General features: G+C 45.9%; 1 protein-coding gene across 1 annotated transcript in view; it reads right to left on the reverse strand.

The window, feature by feature from the left end:
• The window catches only part of gltpa (glycolipid transfer protein a), a 38,468-nt gene that overhangs the window by 19,034 nt on the left and 1,207 nt on the right, over window positions 1–18,227 (reverse strand). The window lies entirely within an intron of this gene.

Consider the following 18,227-nt stretch of genomic DNA (forward strand, 5'->3'; position numbering starts at 1 on the left):
ACGGGATATCCGCTCAGTTACAAAGCCCGCCTGCTTCCAAAACCGTCATTCATGCCCTCGTCACCTTTAGACTCAACTATTCCAATGCTCTCCTGGTCGGTCTCACAACCTCCATAACTTTAGCTCATCCAAAACTCTGCTGCCCGTATCCTATTCCACACAAAGTCCCACTCATCAATCTCCGCTGTGCTCGCTGACCTACACTGGCTCCCGGTCCCCAAACGCCTCAAAATTTAAAATTCTCAACTAGTGTTTCAATCCTTTCATGGCCTTGCCCCGCCCCCATCTCAACCTCCTCCAGCTCTACAATTGCCTCCAAACTCTGTTCCTCCTTCGACTTGGCTTCCATGTTTGTCTAATTATGCCTCTGAAGTGCTTTGGGATGAGTTTCTATGTTAAAGGCACCAGTAAAGACAGAGAGACAACTCTCCGACACCTCCTCCTACCTCCACCTGGACCATGACCCCACTACCGAACATCAAACCACCGTTTCCAAGACTGTCACTGACCTCATCTCCTCTGGAGATCTTCCCCCCGCTGCCACCAACCTCAGTTCCCCAACCCCGCACAGTCCGCTTCTACCTCCTTCCCAAGATCCACAAACAGGACTGCCCTGGTAGACCCATCGTTTCAGCCTGTTCTTGCCTCACGGAACTTATCTCTTCCTATCGCGACTCTATCTTTTCTCCCCTTGTCCAGTCTCTTCCCATCTACATCCGCGACTCTTCGGACGCCCTCCGCCACTTTAACAGTTTCCAGTTTCCTGGTCCCGACCGCTTCCTTTTCACCATGGACGTACAATCCCTCTACACCTCCACCCCCCACCAGGATGGCCTGAGGGCGCTCCGCTTCTTCCTTGAACAGAGGCCCGTCCAGTCCCCATCCACCACCACCCTCCTCCGCCTGGCTGAACTTGTTCTCACATTGAACAACTTCTCCTTTAACTCCACTCATTTCCTCCAAATCAAAAGGTGTTGCTATGGGTACCCGCATGGGTCCTAACTATGCCTGCCTTTTCGTGGGATATGTCGAATAATCTTTGTTCCAGTCCTACTCAGGTCCCCTCCCTCCTCTTTTTCCGATACATTGATGACTATCGGTGTCGTTTCCTGCTCTTGCCCCGAACTAGACAATTTCATTCACTTTGCCTCCAATTTCCACCCTTCCCTCACCTTCACATGGTCCATCTCGGACTCTTCCCTTCCTCGACTTCTGTCTCCATCTCTGGGGATAGGTTATCGACCAATATTCACTACAAGCCCACTGACTCCCACAGCTACCTGGACTACACTTCCTCCCACCCTGCCTCCTGTAAGGACTCTATTCCATTCTCCCAGTTTCTCCGTCTCCGCCGTATCTGCTCCGACGATGCCACCTTCCACACCAATGCTTCCGACATGTCTTCCTTTTTCCGCAACCGAGGATTCCCCTCTACCGTGGTTGACACGGCCCTCGATCGTGTCCGTGCTATCTCCCACACTTCTGCCCTCACTCCTGCCCTCCCTCCCGGAACCACAATAGGGTTCCCCTTGTCCTCACCTTTCACCCCACCAGCCTCCACGTTCAACGGATCATCCTCCGCCATTTCCGCTACCTCCAAAGTGATCCCACCACCAAACATATCTTCCCCTCCCCTCCCCTTTCAGCATTCCGTAGGGACCGCTCCCTCCGAGACACCCTAGTCCACTCCTCTATCACCCCAAACAGCCCTTCCCTTTCGCCTGGCACCTTCCCGTGCAAGCGCAGATGTAACACCTGCCCCTATACCTCCCCCCTTCCCACTGTCCAGGGCCCCAAACACCCCTTCCAGGTGAAACAGCGATTTACTTGTACTTCTTGCAATCTAGTATACTGTATTCGCTGCTCACGATGCGGTCTCCTCTACATTGGGGAGACCAAACGCAGATTGGGTGACCGCTTTGCGGAACACCTCCGTTCAGTCTGTAAGGGTGACCCCGAGCTTCCGGTCGCCTGTCATTTTAATTCACCGCCCCATTCCCACTCGGACCTCACCGTCCTTGGCCTCTTGTATTGTTCCACGGAAGCTCAACGTAAACTGGAGCAACAGCACCTCATCTTCCAATTAGGCACTTTGCAGCCTTCCGGACTCAATATCGAGTTCAACAATTTCAGATCATAACCTCGGCCCCTATTACTTTTTTACTTATAATCTTTTCCACCCCTTTGTTTTGGGTCTTCCTTCCCCCCCCCCCCCCCTTCTTTCCTTTTGTTTCTCCCTCCCACCTGGCAGCTGTCTCTTACCTGCCAGTACACTTCGCACCTAATCTCAGCTGCCTTTTGTCTCCACCGGCCCATTACCATCTCGTCTGGTTTCGAATACCTTTTATTGTCTCTTTTACTTCTTTTGTTCTATCACAGCCCTGCCTTCGATCTATTTTCTTTTCTTTCCAGTTTTGAAAAAGTGTTTCGACCCGAAACGTCAACTCAAATTTCTCTCCACGGATGTTGCCTGACCTGCTGAGTTTTTCCAGCATTTTCTGTTGTTATTTAGTAAAGACAGGTTGTTGAGTTAGGGAAGAAAACAAAAAGCAGCAACCCCTTTGGAAAGTGTATACATGTTGGGGAAGAATAGATCATGTCCAGCTGTGATGTCCCACCACCAAAACAGTGGAGAGCCTGCCAACATTCACTGTCCAGCTCATACATAAACAATTCGCACTTCAATGGAGGTACTCAAGAGCATTCTTCTACATGATTCAGCATCTTCAGGGAGGGAGGGAGAAATAAAGGCTTAAGAAATGGCAAAAGCAGTGGGGAGACACAATGAAGCTATACGACAGTCAAAAGTGTTTATGTCCAAATTGTCAGTGGGATGAGTGTATAAATTCCATGCCAGCACATTTGTTAATAGTTGCAAAACCAACTTCAGATTCAATCCCAGATCCAGCCTCAGTTTGCAAGTTATAAACCCCACATTCAGAAATTGGCTATGGCACAAATACATTAGCCTCCACACACTCCCTGCATCTTCATTGTGTTGAAACCAAGAATCAATGCACAGTCTCCTACTCAAACTTCTTCTTTCTCCAGACCTCAAGACAGTGACGCTTCCTCATTGTTCCCACTGCTTACTGCAAAATAGCACTGAATATAAACTGATGACATGTGAAAAGAAATAATTACACAAAGTGCAGTGGGTCACAAGCTTGTATATTAAGCTTATTTTCCCAACACTGCTTCACTCATATTGGGAGAATAAGTCATGACTACAAAGCCTGAAGAGATTTACAAATAAAACTGAAGGGGCAGATACATTTTCATGGGAATGAGGGCACAATCTGGGTACACGGCACCCCCTGAAGAAAAACTTTGATCTTTAACACTTATTTTGGTATACCGCTAGTATTAACATGGCATTGTACAGTTCTTAAATCCAAGAGGGAAAAGGCAGTTACTCAATTTTATTGAAAACTCTGCCATTTGCAAATTATTTTCTTTATTCTTTTTGGGATGTGGGCATTGCTGGCAAGGCCAGCATTTATTGTCCATCCCTAACTGCCCTTGAGAAGGTGGTGGTGAGCTGCCTTCTTGAACGGCTGCAGTCCGTGTGGTGAAGGTACTCCCACAGTGCTGTTAGGGAGGGAGTTCCAGGATTTTGACCCAGTGATGAAGGATCGGCGACATATTTCCAAGTCAGGATGGTGTGTGACTTGGAGGTGTTGGTGTTCCCATGCGCCTGCTGCCCTTGTCCTTCTAGGTGGAAGAGGTCGTGGGTTTGGGAGGTGCTGCCGAAGAAGCCTTGGCGAGTTGCTGCAGTGCATCTTGTAGATGGTACACACTGCAGCCACGGTGCGCCAGTGGTGGAGGGAGTGAATGTTTAAGGTGGTGCCAAATCAAGCAGGCTGCTTTGTCCTGGATGGTGACAAGCTTCTGAGTGTTGTTGGAGCTGCACTCATCCAGGCAAGTGGAGAGTATTCCATCACACTCCTGACTTGTGCCTTGTAGATGGTGACCTGCTCTTGTGGCTGGTCCAGTTACGTTCTTGGTCAATGGTGACCCCCAGAATGTTGATCTTGGGGGATTTGGCAACGGTAATGCCGTTGAATGTCAAGGGGCAGTAGTAAGACGCTCTCTTGTTGGAGATAGTCATTGCCTGGCGGGAATTTTACTTGCCACTTATCATTTCATTACTTCTTCATATTTTAAAATATATTTCTCCCAGCAGCAGCGGATAATCACTGGGAGAAAAAGTTGAATTATTTTTCTTCAGCGAAAAACAGTTGCCCAATAGCCAATTGGGGATTTCCACCTGATCTTACAGGCCGGGCCCATAGGCTCATTCGGGTCAACGCTGTAAGCAGCAACCTTCAAATGGTATAATTCTTCTAAATGCTGCTCTCCCCTGCACCAAACCCTTTCAGTTCCTGTTGGCACTCTTCTTCCACACCGCCCCTTTGTTCCCCAACCCCTCAGTTTATGCTGTAACTTTCTTCCTTCACCTCTCCCCCATTCAAACCAACACTTTCCTTCTTCTCTTCCCCCTCCCACCCTCCTTTAAGCCACCATGCCTCTCCACCCCCATGCCGACACTCCCCTCCCCTAGCCCCCTTCATGCCGACACTCCCCTCTCCCTCCACTCCTTGCCTTCCCTCTTCATGCCGGCACTCTCCTCACCGCTACGGCCAGCCTCTCTCCAGTCCCCCAAAGCACCCGTTTCGCTTTCCTAGCTGCTGCTAGTGATTGAACACCACTGCACATGAATCTTACGAGAATTCCTGCACGCAGTATGCATCGGCGTTTAATTGCTAAGAAAACCAACAGGAAGGCGGAGACCGGAAGTGGTGGGGAAGGGGAATATAAAAAAATGACGAGACCTGGTGCAGCCCTAAAGGGCTAGTAGCATCAATTTTGATCCATGAATGCAGCACAGAAATGCAGATAGTTAGCACCTACACGTTTTTAAAAAACCAAGCCTGAAATCTTATCGTTCACTCAAATAAGCCTTGGCAACATCTGCACTATGGGCTTGGCCCTTTATTTTGGTCTCAATTTTAAAAAAACTCAGTACATTTTGCTCTGATGTGAATTTCAACACCCGCCTGTGTAATGACTCGGATTCCTCAAACAGTCTGCCAACCTCTTCTGTGCCCCCCCAAGTATATATTTAAAACCTTCTTAGCTATGTGAACACGCATCTATGTAATGATGTTGTGTTAGAGAACTTTCAGCCAACCAGATGACAAACCCAGAGCTCAACCACACCCCAACACTATGACTAAACATATCGGAGACGACTATCCTTCCAGTCCATTGGATCCTAGAACACGTTCTGTGGGGTCATTTCTGACTGCTGACTTTCAATCACAGAACAAATCAGATATTCACAAAATAATTCTGTAACTTGACAATTCTCATCCACTCATTAAATTACACCCTCACCCCCCCCAGAATAATGAACCCAAAATGTAACAATTCAGGAGAGAGAGTAACTTACCCAGAAATTGAACGACTCTTTCCCCCCCCAACCCTCTTCCAGGAAGAGCACAATGCATCTGACCGTGCCTCTGAACATCTCGCACTCTGGGTACACCTGCCACACTTCATGATCCCCATCTAGCTAGCTGATTGCTTAAACCTGCATGAAAAGTGTGTGTGGGGGGGAGGGAGGGGGGGGGGGGTGGAGAAAGTGTTGCAGAGATAAACAGGAGGGAGAAAGAGGGTTGCCATAACATAAAAGGAGGGGAAATGTGTGTGAAATATATGGGGGGGGTGGAAAGAGCAAAGGAGGAGGAAGCACACATTTAAAGCGAGAGAGGGGAGTCAAGTGCCAAACACACGGTAGGAGGGAAAAAAGAGAAAGCACGTGAGACAGAGTGCGACGCACAGAACAAGAGACGGATAAACTTGGACAAAATGGCATTGAGACATCAAGAAAATGTACAAGAGGGAGAGTGAAACAGAGTGGGAAAACAAACTGTCTCCCTCTGTATTTCGAAGAATTAGAGAATGGATGACAGAGACGCAGTTACATAAAAGTCTATTTTATCCATGAATAGTTCACGGAGACAAAGATGAACGCGTTATTTGAAAAAACGTTCCTCTGTTGCTATTTTCCTGCCCTCAGACCGTATTCTTTTGAAAGCTGCAACATGCTAGAGTACAGTTTTAGGGCCACCAATGGCCCTTGGGTGAGGGGGGGGGGGGGGGGGGCGGGGGGGGGGTGGTGGAGAAAGAGAGAAAGAGGGAGTGTTGTCGTCATCAGACTATGTTACACTGTGATGATTGATAGCTCAGCCAGTTCATCCAGAATCCACAAACATGTACACTTCTAGTCGGAGTCACTGGGTAGTGAACAGGAATTCCAGCCAACTTTGTTCCTCTTTCCTACTCTAGGTTTACTGAAGTGCCTATACGGCCAGACATTCGTTGATCTGCAGGGCTCAGTCACACAGTGCAGTAGACTTGCTCACTCGGGCATAAGCAGAAACTAAACTCTGTGCAGCAACCAGCATTAGCAATTGGAGATGTGCAAATGTCACAGACAAGTTCTGGCTATAATAGATCTCAGCGTAAGACACACTGAGGCAGAGAGGGGTAAAAGATTCAGATCAAATGACAAGGTGAACCATTTTGTTTTCAACTTATCCACAGATCTTGCAATATGATCAGAATGAATACTCAGCTCAGCCGCTTACGAGCGAAAAATTCGTGGATATAAAAATCAACAAAACAGAATCCTCTCTCGACTCTGACCCATGATGGGCAGTGGGTAAATCTACCACAAAAGGTCCTAGATTCAATCCCTGGTGCGTCCTTTATAGCGGACCTCAGCTGAAGCAGTGATGAAAGCATTAGAATTTCCCTAGGTATTCCTGGGTAGTGAAGAAATCATCCAGGGCTTACATTCCTGGGTGGCGTTGCAGACTGGACACACAATGAAGGCTGTTATTTATGAGTAAGCCCATTTGGTCGAGTTGCTGGAAGGGCTGCGGGTGGAACTGTGCCCCAACATAAATCAGCACCTTTTAGGAGAGATTGGGGGGAAGAGACTGGGGAGAAAGTGGCAGGGCCCAAATAAAATCCCAGAGAAGATACCGCGCCACGCAAACTTCCCAAACTCCTAGGTTCCTTCTTCAAGCATTGCATGCTATTGTTACAGATTTCAACATGAAACTGGCATCAAATATAAACTGGGTGGAGTGTTGTACCCAGCCTAAAACATTGATCCGACTGGTTCTCTCCACAAATGCCGATTGACATGCTGTGTGTTTCTAGCATTTTCCATTTTTGTTTCAGGTTCCCAATTTTTTTGTTGTTGCATTATATAAATCGAGTACACGGATTCCTCTGTCATCTCAAGGGTCTGAACCAATTCCACATTGCATGAGCTCTAGGAGAACAATGGGGCTGAAACAACATGAATGACGTCAGCTAGCTCATTATCCCACACCCCCAAGTCAATAAGCCTATGCTGTTAACAACAGTAACGTGGCTGCCAGTGGGGACAGCGGGACACATACACCAAGCGTTCCAGTTTAATTTGGAAACCAAAATGACAGGACTGGTCGCCGAGCACGTGCGGCAATACTTCAAGTTTTCGATAAAACCAAAAGTGCACCAAGTATAACACACCAGTCGCAAGTGAAGCATCACTGTGCAAATGCCAATTCATTCGCCCGATGTCCACATTGCTATACTGCTTCTCCTAGTGTAAAAGGTTAAAAACTTGTAGCTGGTTTTCAAGAGTAGCAAAAAAGAAACAAGTTCTGCCGAATATTTCTGCTAGAGTTTTACTCATTTTTGTTTTTAAACTTTGTAACCAACATTTATTTTTATTATAAGGTGATCCACATCCTGGCCAATATCCTTCCCTCAACCAAAAGCAGATTAACTAGTCAATAGTCTTGTATACTGCGGTGCACAATTTGTAGGCAAATGTAGCAGCCATAACAATGACTACACTTCCAACTATGTTGGATCTGAAGATGTCTCGAAAGGTGCTATATAAAAGGAGAGTTCTTTCTTTCACTTTCCATGGCTCGATATGCGCATCCCTAATCCAGGGACACTGATCTTAAATGTAGCACCCAAACACCACCCAAGCTATCTCAGCGCAGACTGGTAAATGTTAAGACTGAAGCCATTGTTTTCGATCCCCGCCACAAACTCCGTTCCCTAGCCACTGACTCCATCCCTCTCCCTAACATCTGTCTGAGGCTGAACCACACGGTTTGCAACCTTGGTGTGATATTTGACCCTGAAATGAGCTTCCGACCACATAGCCACAGCATAACCAAGACCACCTATTTCCACCTCCGTAACATCGCCTCAGCTCATCCGCTGCCGAAACCTTCATCCATGCCTTTGTTACCTCTTGACTTGAATATTCCAACGCACTCCTGGCTGGTCTCCCACATTCTACCCTACGTAAACTTGAGGTGATCCAAAACTCGGCGGTCCCATTCACCCAGGTGCTCGCTGACCTACACTGGCCCCTGGTTAAGCAATGCCTCGATTTCAAAATTCTCATCCTTGTTTTCAAATCCCTCCATGGCCTTGCCCCGCCCTATCTCTAATCTCCTTCAGCCCCACAAACCACCCACACCCCCCCCCCCCACATCCTGAGATATCTACACTCCTCTAATTCTGCCCTCTTGAGCGTCCCTGATTATAATCACTCAACCATTGGTGGCTGTGCTTTCTGTTGCCTGGGCCCCAAGCTCTGGAATTCCCTGCCTAAACCTCTCTGCTTCTCTTTCCTCCTTTAAGACGCTCCTTAAAACCTACCTCTGACCAAGCTTTTGGTCACGTGCCCTAATTTCTCTTTACGTGGCTTGGGGTCAAATTTTGTGTCTTATAATACTTCAGGTGAAGCGCCTTGGGACATTTTACTATGTTAAAAGGTGCTATATAAACACAAGTTGTTGTTGTAAAATCAGACTTGGAACCTTTTTGGTTTGTGGGGCTCAATGGGTAGCGCAGTTACAGCTTGAACTTAAAAAAAAAAAAAAAAATCCCTACTTCTCACTCTGGTCAGTTAAAGACAGTATTCATTTAAAATTCCATTGCCTTTTCAGACTAAGGAGGAATTTCTTCACTCAGAGGGTTGTAAATCTTTGGAATTCTCTACCCCAAAGGGCTGTGGATGCTGAATCATTGAGTATAGTCACGGCTGAGATAGACTGATTTTTGGACTCTCGGGGAATCGAGGGATCTGAGGATTGAGCAGGAAAGTGGAATGGAGGTAGATCAGCGATGATTTTATTGAATGGTGGAGCAGGCTCAAGCAGCTGTATGGCCTACGCCTGCTCCTAGTTCTTATGTCCTTACTTGCATTTCACAGTGGGCAGAATATAGTTTTGGATCAGTTGACATCAAAACCTATGGAAAAATCCACTCCCTTCTCTCCATCCTGAAGGGGCCTGGTTATGGAAAACAAAACAAAAAATTCCTGAAGTTTGGAGTTTAAAACAAAAAGCACATACAAACCAGAGCGTTTAATAATGTAGCCTTTATTTAAACTAACAAAAGGCTGATTCTCCCTTTAAAGTACAGCGCTGCTGCTGACCAATAAAACACAATAGCACATTGTGTAAATAGCAGTCTCGTGTTACTAGAAAGTCGAGAGAGTGTAACCTCAGCTGTTGAGTGAGATGGAAAGGTCTGCCTGAATGTTCTCTATAGATTCATGTGCCTCTCTGCTCTGGAAGATACTGTAGGCGATATAATTAATTGATAGAGGTGGCAAGCTTTATACTGCATGCTGGAAAGGGTACCATCAATGAAGCTGCTGTAATGAAATAACCAGCAACTTCCTGCACTAGAATGCAGGTTCACTCAACATTCTGCTTTGGTGAATTTTTGTGCCTACCAGGGTAGGACGTGTGTTGGGGAAGGAAACAGCTCAGTTCAGCACCTTGCACTCCCGAACCAGGTACAGCAAGATTAGGTGTAAATGAAGATCACGGTAGACTATTCCAACAAGGTAGCCAGAACCCGAGAATAGTGTCGCTTACTGCACTAGTGTGACATTTGCATTTCCCATATATTGTGCTTATACTTTATTTGTGGGGTGGGGGTTGGAGAACAACTAACTAGCCAAAGTTGGAGACTAATTTTACACAGGGGCAAATTTGTATTGTAACACTCCTTTGTCATGGTAACTATGACTATTACCATGTGCCACTATCTATCAAGTGTGCACCACATTAAAAGTCATAACCATTCTTAGTCATTTTTTGAAACAACAATGCTAACTTTTTTTTTTTTTTTTGAAAGGCTTCTTGCCTCCCCCTCTGATGATGACTTATGCTGGGTTACGATTCCATAGGCCCCCTCTAGTGCCTTACCCAATCCTTCATTTGTGCCTCTCTGTTAACCTTGCCCAAGAGGCCCTCCACCATGTGTAAGCTTAGCCAACGGGCCATTAAACTGCAGGGGGGCCAGGCCCAATCCGGGCCTCGCCCAATGTCCATATACATGCACTTCTAGCAAGGATTTTGCTGCATAACACTCAGGGCTGGGAACTTTCCTCACACACCCACCCAGCCAAGAAGCAACAAGGTCCATTGCAGCACCTCCACCAACGTCCATTGCAGCACCTCCACCAACGTCCCAGTTGGGATCAGGTATCTTGGATATAGGCTAGTAGTCAAATCTGGAAGCTTCCTGCTCCATATGGCTCAGCTACTTGATAAACTCAGTCACTGGAGATACAACAAGCAAATTTTAAAGCATAAAATTAAAAAAGGTATCAGAGGGGGACAATTCTACAGGGTAATTTAGAAGGTTAGATATCCTTTTAAGCTTTGAATGCTGCCCTAATTTACTAAATGCTCATCTAGCAACTGGCGCTTGGCCAATGGAAAGATTTTATCCCTAGTTATTCAGCCAGCTCTATATGTTCCTGCCATATTGCTGTAAATACCAAAGGGTCTTCCAAGGCAACGCACAATATAAATCAATAAACTGACAGCATTGTAGCACTTGTTATATGATTCAGATAATCCTTCTGGTCTAATTTTCCCCAAGTCAATTTAAGTTTGCGCAACGGCTCAATGAGTAATAAATGGTGTATTTACTTAACGATACAAATCAGAAAGGATCCCAGCTAGGTGTGGAGTTATCCAATCTCAGCAGGAGCTGAGCTGGGGTACTTACTCCAGATAGACTCATGGGCTCTGTGCTAGCAAGCCAACAGTGAAAATAAAGCAGCCAGGGATCTCGGTCATTGTCTAATGGCTCTCCTCCTTAATTCTGGAGTGTAAAATGTTAACAGTCCAATAAATAGTCTGCCACTTACTGTCAAGCCACATACAGAGAAGAGCCATTTAAAATGGGATACCAGATGGCACCCTATGTCCAGGAAACAGTACCCCAGCACGAGTTACTGCTGTCAGCAAAGGAGAGGGGGAAGTGGCTGGGGCAGGAGCGAGAAGTGGTTTTTGAAAAGGAGGCACCAAGACAACTTGATGTCCACCTGGCAGGAAATCGATCAATGCTGTCAAAGTATTTGTTTTAAAACAAGGCGATGGGCCAAGGTACATAGTACGTGTCAACAAGATTCAAAAGAGTGAAAGAGAGGGGATAAATCAGGAAGTAATAAAAAGGCAACGCCAAGCTGGAGGTTTAAAATGCCAAATATTGTAGGAGGAATCACCTCAGTGCAAGTCACAGCAAATGCCAACAATGGCATGTGACGCACTTCAATACCCCAATCGATAGCTGTAGACATACAGCCAGATATTGGAATACAAGTACAGATTCAGGATAATAGATACCTATAAGCAAGCACATGGAAATAAGATCAGTGAGCCCACAGGACATATTTTACAAAAGATAAATTGAACCTGAGAGATTAAATAGATATCACTCCTTGATATTAGTATTGGTTATGTAAAAGGTTTCAATTTTATATAACAACTTGAATTTATAGAACACCTTTAAAGGTAATAAAATGGCCAAAGCACTTCACAGGAGCGTTACGAAACAAAATTTGACACCGAGCCACATAAGGAGATATTAGGGCAGATGAGGAGATAGGTTTTAAGGAGCATCTTAAAAGGAGGAGAGGTTTCGGGAGGGAATTCCAGAGCTTAGGGCCTCGGCAGCTGAAGGCAATGAAAGTTTTATTCTAATTTTTGTGTTCTATGGGTCAATCTTTCAGGGAGACACTAATTATCAGATTATCTCATACGATGCATAATCCAGCATTTAAACGTTTCTTTTCACTCAAATAGACAGACCTGGAAGCTCTACTGGAGGCTCAGTGGAGAAGTGCACCGAGTGATATGGCATCGAGCTACACAAAACACAAGTTGCCAAATTCAATCGCTGGCAGGACGGTGAAAACATCTTCAAAATTTGCCTCAGTTGTCCCGGGCTAGGAAAAAGGGGGAAAAAAACAAAAGCAGCCAAGGGTCCTGCACCTGATCATTATCCAGTGACCCTTGCTGTAAAGTGCACGTGTGTGGACATCAGGTAAAAGAAAGGATGAGGCTCAGATGTGACGCAACCCACAATCAAACAGCCGGCCAACACTCACAGCCAAGGCTCACGTGTTACAAAAACGGTCTTGCGGACAAGGTGCAGGGTGGGGGGGGTGCAGCTGGCATTTGTGAAATCGCATCCAAACACAAGTTGGTGTCTTTGGGAGAATGCAGGACCAGAGTGGGGTGGGGGAAGAGGAGAAATAGCTGGGCACCTTTGTGCAAAGTCAGGAGATACCATTTAAAAAAAAAAATTCTCGCCAATGGTCCTTTCCTGAAGTTCCATGGACACCAGTAACCCTTTGGTCCCTCACCCAAATGGACAGTCTTAGTGGGTAAACCTAAACAGCAAGTAATCAACAAGCCAGTCAGTCATGAATAGATAGAGTGCATAGGAAGGACCTATTTCCCTTAGCAGATAGGTCATTAACCAGGGGGCATAGTTTTAAAGTAATTAGTAGAAGGATTAGAGGGGAGCGGAGGAGAACATGTTTCACAGAGAGTGGTGGGGGTCTGGAACTCACTGCCTGAAAGGGTGGTAGCGGCAGAAACCCTCATCACATTAAAAAAATATGAACTTGAAGCGCCGTAACCGACAGGGCTATTGGACCAAGAGCTGGATAGCTCTTTTCGGCCGGCACAGACACGGTGAGCCGAATGGCCTCCTTCTGTGCTGTAAATTTCTATGATTCTATAAGCAGAGTCACATCAGAGCCTAGTCTAGTCCTCATCTGATGGGCACTTCCCAGCATGGGTCACTGGAAAGCAGTCAGGAGCTGGAAGTCTGCCCAATGGTGGCGCCCATACTGCTACCCTGTGCGAGATCAACTAACACAGGACAGACCCGGAACTGAAGCGGAGACCTTCCCCATCTCAATGGCGCTTCCATACCAGGTAGCTCATTTACCCATTACAGTTACAGGCTTATCTTTCTCATTTTAAATTTCAGAAAAATTAGATATGCCCCTGCCAAAATCCAAATCTCATCCCGTACAAATGTGGAAAATTCCACACTGCAAAACAGTGCCTGCTGAAAAGAATCCTAGAATGGTTACAGCACAGAAGGAGGCCATTCGGCCCGTCGAGTCCATGCCGCCTCTCTGCAAGAGCACTTCAGCGAGTCCCACTCCCCTGCTCTTGCCCCATAGCCCTGCAATTTATTTTCCTTCAGGTACTTATCCAATTCCCTTTTGAAAGCCACGATCGAGTCTGCCTCCACCACTCTTTCAGGCAATGCATTCCAGATCCTAACCACTCACTGCATAAATTTTTTTTCCCCCTCATGTCACCTTTGGTTCCTTTGCGCACCCCTGACCCAGGTTTAACACTGGCAATAGTACAGAGGTGGTCCAATGTAAAGGCAAAGCTCACTCCCATTTTACCTATTGGATAATAATAAACAATTTTTCTCTTTATCTGCAGCCTGGCACACCCTTCACTCGGTGCCAAACAGGGAAGCACAAACCAAAACTGTAACATAGATAGACTAAAATTTGGGACGTTGAATGAACAGCCATGAACACATTTCATGAACACAGTGCCTCTCACACGGTCCTGTCTGCAAGCTGTAAAGGTTCAATGTTAAATGATGTTTGGCAGTCTCAATGACAGCAGTGCAGCAGGGAGCGCTCGAGGTTGGGGGTTGAAGCAGGGTTCTTTAATAACTGGTTCTGTTGCAAGAAGTTATATATATATTTTTTTAATATTTTAAATGTAGGAAGCACATGTTCCTTACATTTGATGATTATAAGTGAGTCCAGGAAAATAACAAGGCTGTGTTCTCCTGGAATAACTGACAATAACAGAGTCAGGAACAGAGGTGCTTTGTGAAACACTTTGGTGCGTAAATTTATCTTGTTGAGAAAAGCAATGCAATTCTTTTCTTTCTGATCAGTGTAAAGCACGTTAATGCTGGGAAATGGAACACTTTCCATTTCAGTAACCCAGAGTCCACATCAAGCAACCCAAAATTAGGTATACAGTAGTCGCACAGTTAGATGCAGAGTAGTTATCTCTACTCCGCCCAGTAACTGGCCTCAACCCCCAACCTTGAGCACTCCCTGCTGCACTAATAGACTCAAATTAATGAGATGTGATGGTGCATAAACCCACAATGAAATACACCGGTATTTTGGTCTTAAGAACACAAGAAATAGAAGCAGGAGTAGGCCATTCGACCCATCTATCCTGCTCCCCCATTCAATAAGATCATGGCTGACCTTTTATCCCAACTCCAGCTTCCCGCACCATCCCCATATCCCTTAGTATCCAAAAATCTATCGATCTCTGTCTTGGACATACTCAACGACTGAGCATCCACAGGTCTCTGGGGTAGAGAATTCCAAGATTCACAACCCTCTGAGTGAAGACATTTCTCCTCATCTCAGTCCTAAATGGCCGACCCCTTATCCTGAGGCTGTGACCCCCTAGTTCTAGATTCCCCAGCCAGGGGAAACATCCTCCCAGCATCTACCCAGTCAAGCCCTGTACAAATGTTATATGTTTCAATGAGATCACCTCTCATTCTGTAAACTTTAGGGAATATGGCCTAGTCTACTCAATCTCTCCTCATAGGGCAATCCCCTTATCCCAGGAATCAGTCTAGTGAACCTTCATTGCACTCCCTCTAAGGCAAGGAAACCAGAACTGTATACCGTACTCCAGATGTGGTCGCACCTAATTTGACAACAGAATAATTATTTCCCAATTGCAGCCATTAAATGACTAACAAAGCAAAACCTACCACTTATGGTAAGTTAGGTGGACTTTTAATGTCACTTGTGCTCTGCTCCCTGGGCCGTCCTCCACTCTGCTTCAAGCTAGCACTTAATTCTATTCCTTTCAAGCTTTGGAACAAGCCCACCTCTGGTCTGCTCCCTGGAGCTGGCTGCTGATGCATGCTCAATTCTAACTATAAAATGTAATTATCTACATAGGGAATCTACATATACTTGAAAGGAAACATTTACAGGGCTATGGAGAAAGAGCGGGGGAGTGGGACTAATTAGATAGCTCGTTCAAAGAGTCGGCCCAGGCACAATGGGCCGAATGGCCTCCTTCAGTGCTGTAAGATTCTACAGCACAGGAACAGGCCAGGTCTGCACCGGGTTTTATTATTTGCACATGATCTGCTTGCCTGTGTGTATAAACATTCTCCATTAAAGTTGCATAGGTATCTCACTCACTCCCTCCCTGTCAAATCCAGATTAATGCTGGCGATTCAGTCAGAACTGGTCCCAAATTCTGAACTTAAATCTGTGTTGATTTAGTTCAGGGCAGTGGAAATGGTACTGCAACTGGCCTCAAATGCCCTGGGCTGGGGAGGTGAACAGGGCTGCAATCCCAATCGCTAGCCAGCGATCCACCAGTTAGAAAGGGAGTGTCCATGTGGAAGTTTAAGAAGGGCAAGATTAGACTATCTATGGCACCACTTATATCACTACCGAGACTCTCACATGAAGAATGGGTTGGGTACTGGGCAGCGACCCCTGGAACTGTATACCAGTATGAGTCACATATTCTAGAGGAAGAAAGATTAGGCGGGGGGCGGGCAGGAAATGTTAATGGGGGTGCTTCCAAAGGTGAAGCACCTGTGGCTGGGGGGCACAGATCTGATGACCTCTGCCTGTCTGTACAGTCCTGTAATGCCAACAGAATGAAATTTGCAAATGCATATGTGCAATTACTATAAAATCATATGCATAGTTCTGTTGTTGCCAAATTTGCCCACAGGTATAAAATGAGCAGATCCAGCTCAAAGGGAACTGATCAAATTGATTCATGCCCCTCTGAATCACCAGAACACTGCACGGTGAGCGAGATTTCACAGATGTGGAGGAAGCAGCAGCCTTAGTTTCAATATTGCTCTCAGTTTCCATATCTATAATTGCTTTTGAAAGCAAGATTGCCCCTCAGGCAAAACAAAGTCCCGGGAAAGCTCATTTTTAAAATCGCAGTATTCTACTATTTTTCCCCATCTCTCCTGAAGGCACCGATTGTTACAGTTTACAAATGCCGGCTGTCCTCTGGTACTTCCGCAACTGGCCGTTTTGAGTCCTGATGTTGAGCATTGACAAGCTAGTCAACAATAGTCGCAACGATTTCCCCGTACTCAATGCGTTGAGTATATTCAAGGCCGAGATCGATAGATTTTTGGATATTATGGGAATCAAGGGATATGGGGATAATGCGTGAAGATGGAGTTGAGGTAGATTGGCCGTGATCTCACCGAATGGCAGAGCAGGTTCAAAGGGCTGAATGGCCTGCTCCCATTTCTTATGTTCTTATGTTAATAGGGGCATCCCATCCAAGCCCAATTCTGTCCTCAAAACGTACATGCATGGACATGCTTTCCAACGGAAGTCACTTGATAGTAATCAGGAGTGGCAACCCTAGTGTGCCATTTGTAGCACCTCTACTGCTGCCCTATCCGAGGCTAGCTAACTAACACGATTTCTGGTCTGTACAGCTCAGTTCCCAACCTGGGCAACTCTCAACTGAGCCAAAGAGCTCTTAAAGCACAGTCAGGATTTTGACCCTTTAAAAGCCACTTCGTACTCTTCCACCTGCAGTTGACTGGACTTATTGCAAACATCAGAAAAGGAGTTCCCTCCCCAACACTGCAGACTTGTGAAATCTGCAGAGTCACGGTACTGCAACGCACCTTGAATAATTAATAAAAGATAATAGATCAACTTGAGAGTTGTCAGGCAGTCATTCAAATCAAACAATTCTGGTGGCGGTGTAAGCCAAGGCAGTTGAGCTCGAGTGGTTTACAAATCAGCAGAGCTATGGATCAGATTACTGCCTGAAACTCACTGCCAGTCATTTTATATTCTTTACATTAAACACAATATTAACAGGGAAAAGGGTTAGAAGCGCGGAGCGCCTCCCCCAGTCCCCAATGTTCTCTCCTAAAATCACTGGCTTTTGCTGAGGTACATTTCCACAAACGTTGTCAGCCCTAGTACTTTACCCAAAGTGGTGTGGAGATGCCGGTGTTGGACTGGGGTGGACAAATGTAAGAAGTCACACAACACCAGGTTATAGTCCAACAGTTTTATTTGAAATCACAAGCTTTTGGAGCGCTGCTCCTTCGTCACCTGACGAAGGAGCAGCACTCCGAAAGCTTGTGATTTCAAATAAAACTGTTGGACTATAACCTGGTGTTGTGTGACTTCTTACCCAAAGTGGGCAGACTTTACCAGTGAGCTTTGACAGAGAAGTTAGTTGTCCATTAGATGGTCACAACCAAATCCATTGTCCCCCCCCTTATAAAAAAAAATGAAAACCCATTTTCTCCCTTACAACTAAATCTTACACCAGCACATTACACTTCATCCCCTGCCCTCTTTAAAACCTCTGCCATAGTGTTACAACAGGTGAATGTAGCCACGTGGTCACCTTGGTACAGCATAAAGTCAGACTGCCCCCTGCAGTAGGTAAAAAAAATAAAATGAGTTTCCCCTGGCTTCCCTCTCCAATTTTTCTCCCATCCTATACTGAAGGCGCTCAGAATCTTGTTGGGTTTTCATTTGATTTTCCATTCCCACTGCCCTGGGATGCCGAGCTCCGACTGGGCACCCCACAAAAATGGGAAGTGCAGCCGAGACCTTTCTGCTTCGAGTGTCTCAAGTAAAACGCCGGGCAGCGCATTTGCAAGTGAGCCATCGTGCAAGCAGGTTGGCGTGTTCCATCTGCAGGCAGTAAAATATTAAAACAAAATCTCAGGGTTTTAGTTCCAGAGCTTCTGAAATAAACACCGCAAGATTTGCTGGA

Source organism: Somniosus microcephalus, chromosome 19, assembly GCF_052327205.1.
Source record: "Somniosus microcephalus isolate GS21.2 chromosome 19, FLI_Smic_1.0, whole genome shotgun sequence".
Taxonomy (NCBI): Eukaryota; Metazoa; Chordata; class Chondrichthyes; order Squaliformes; family Somniosidae; genus Somniosus; species Somniosus microcephalus.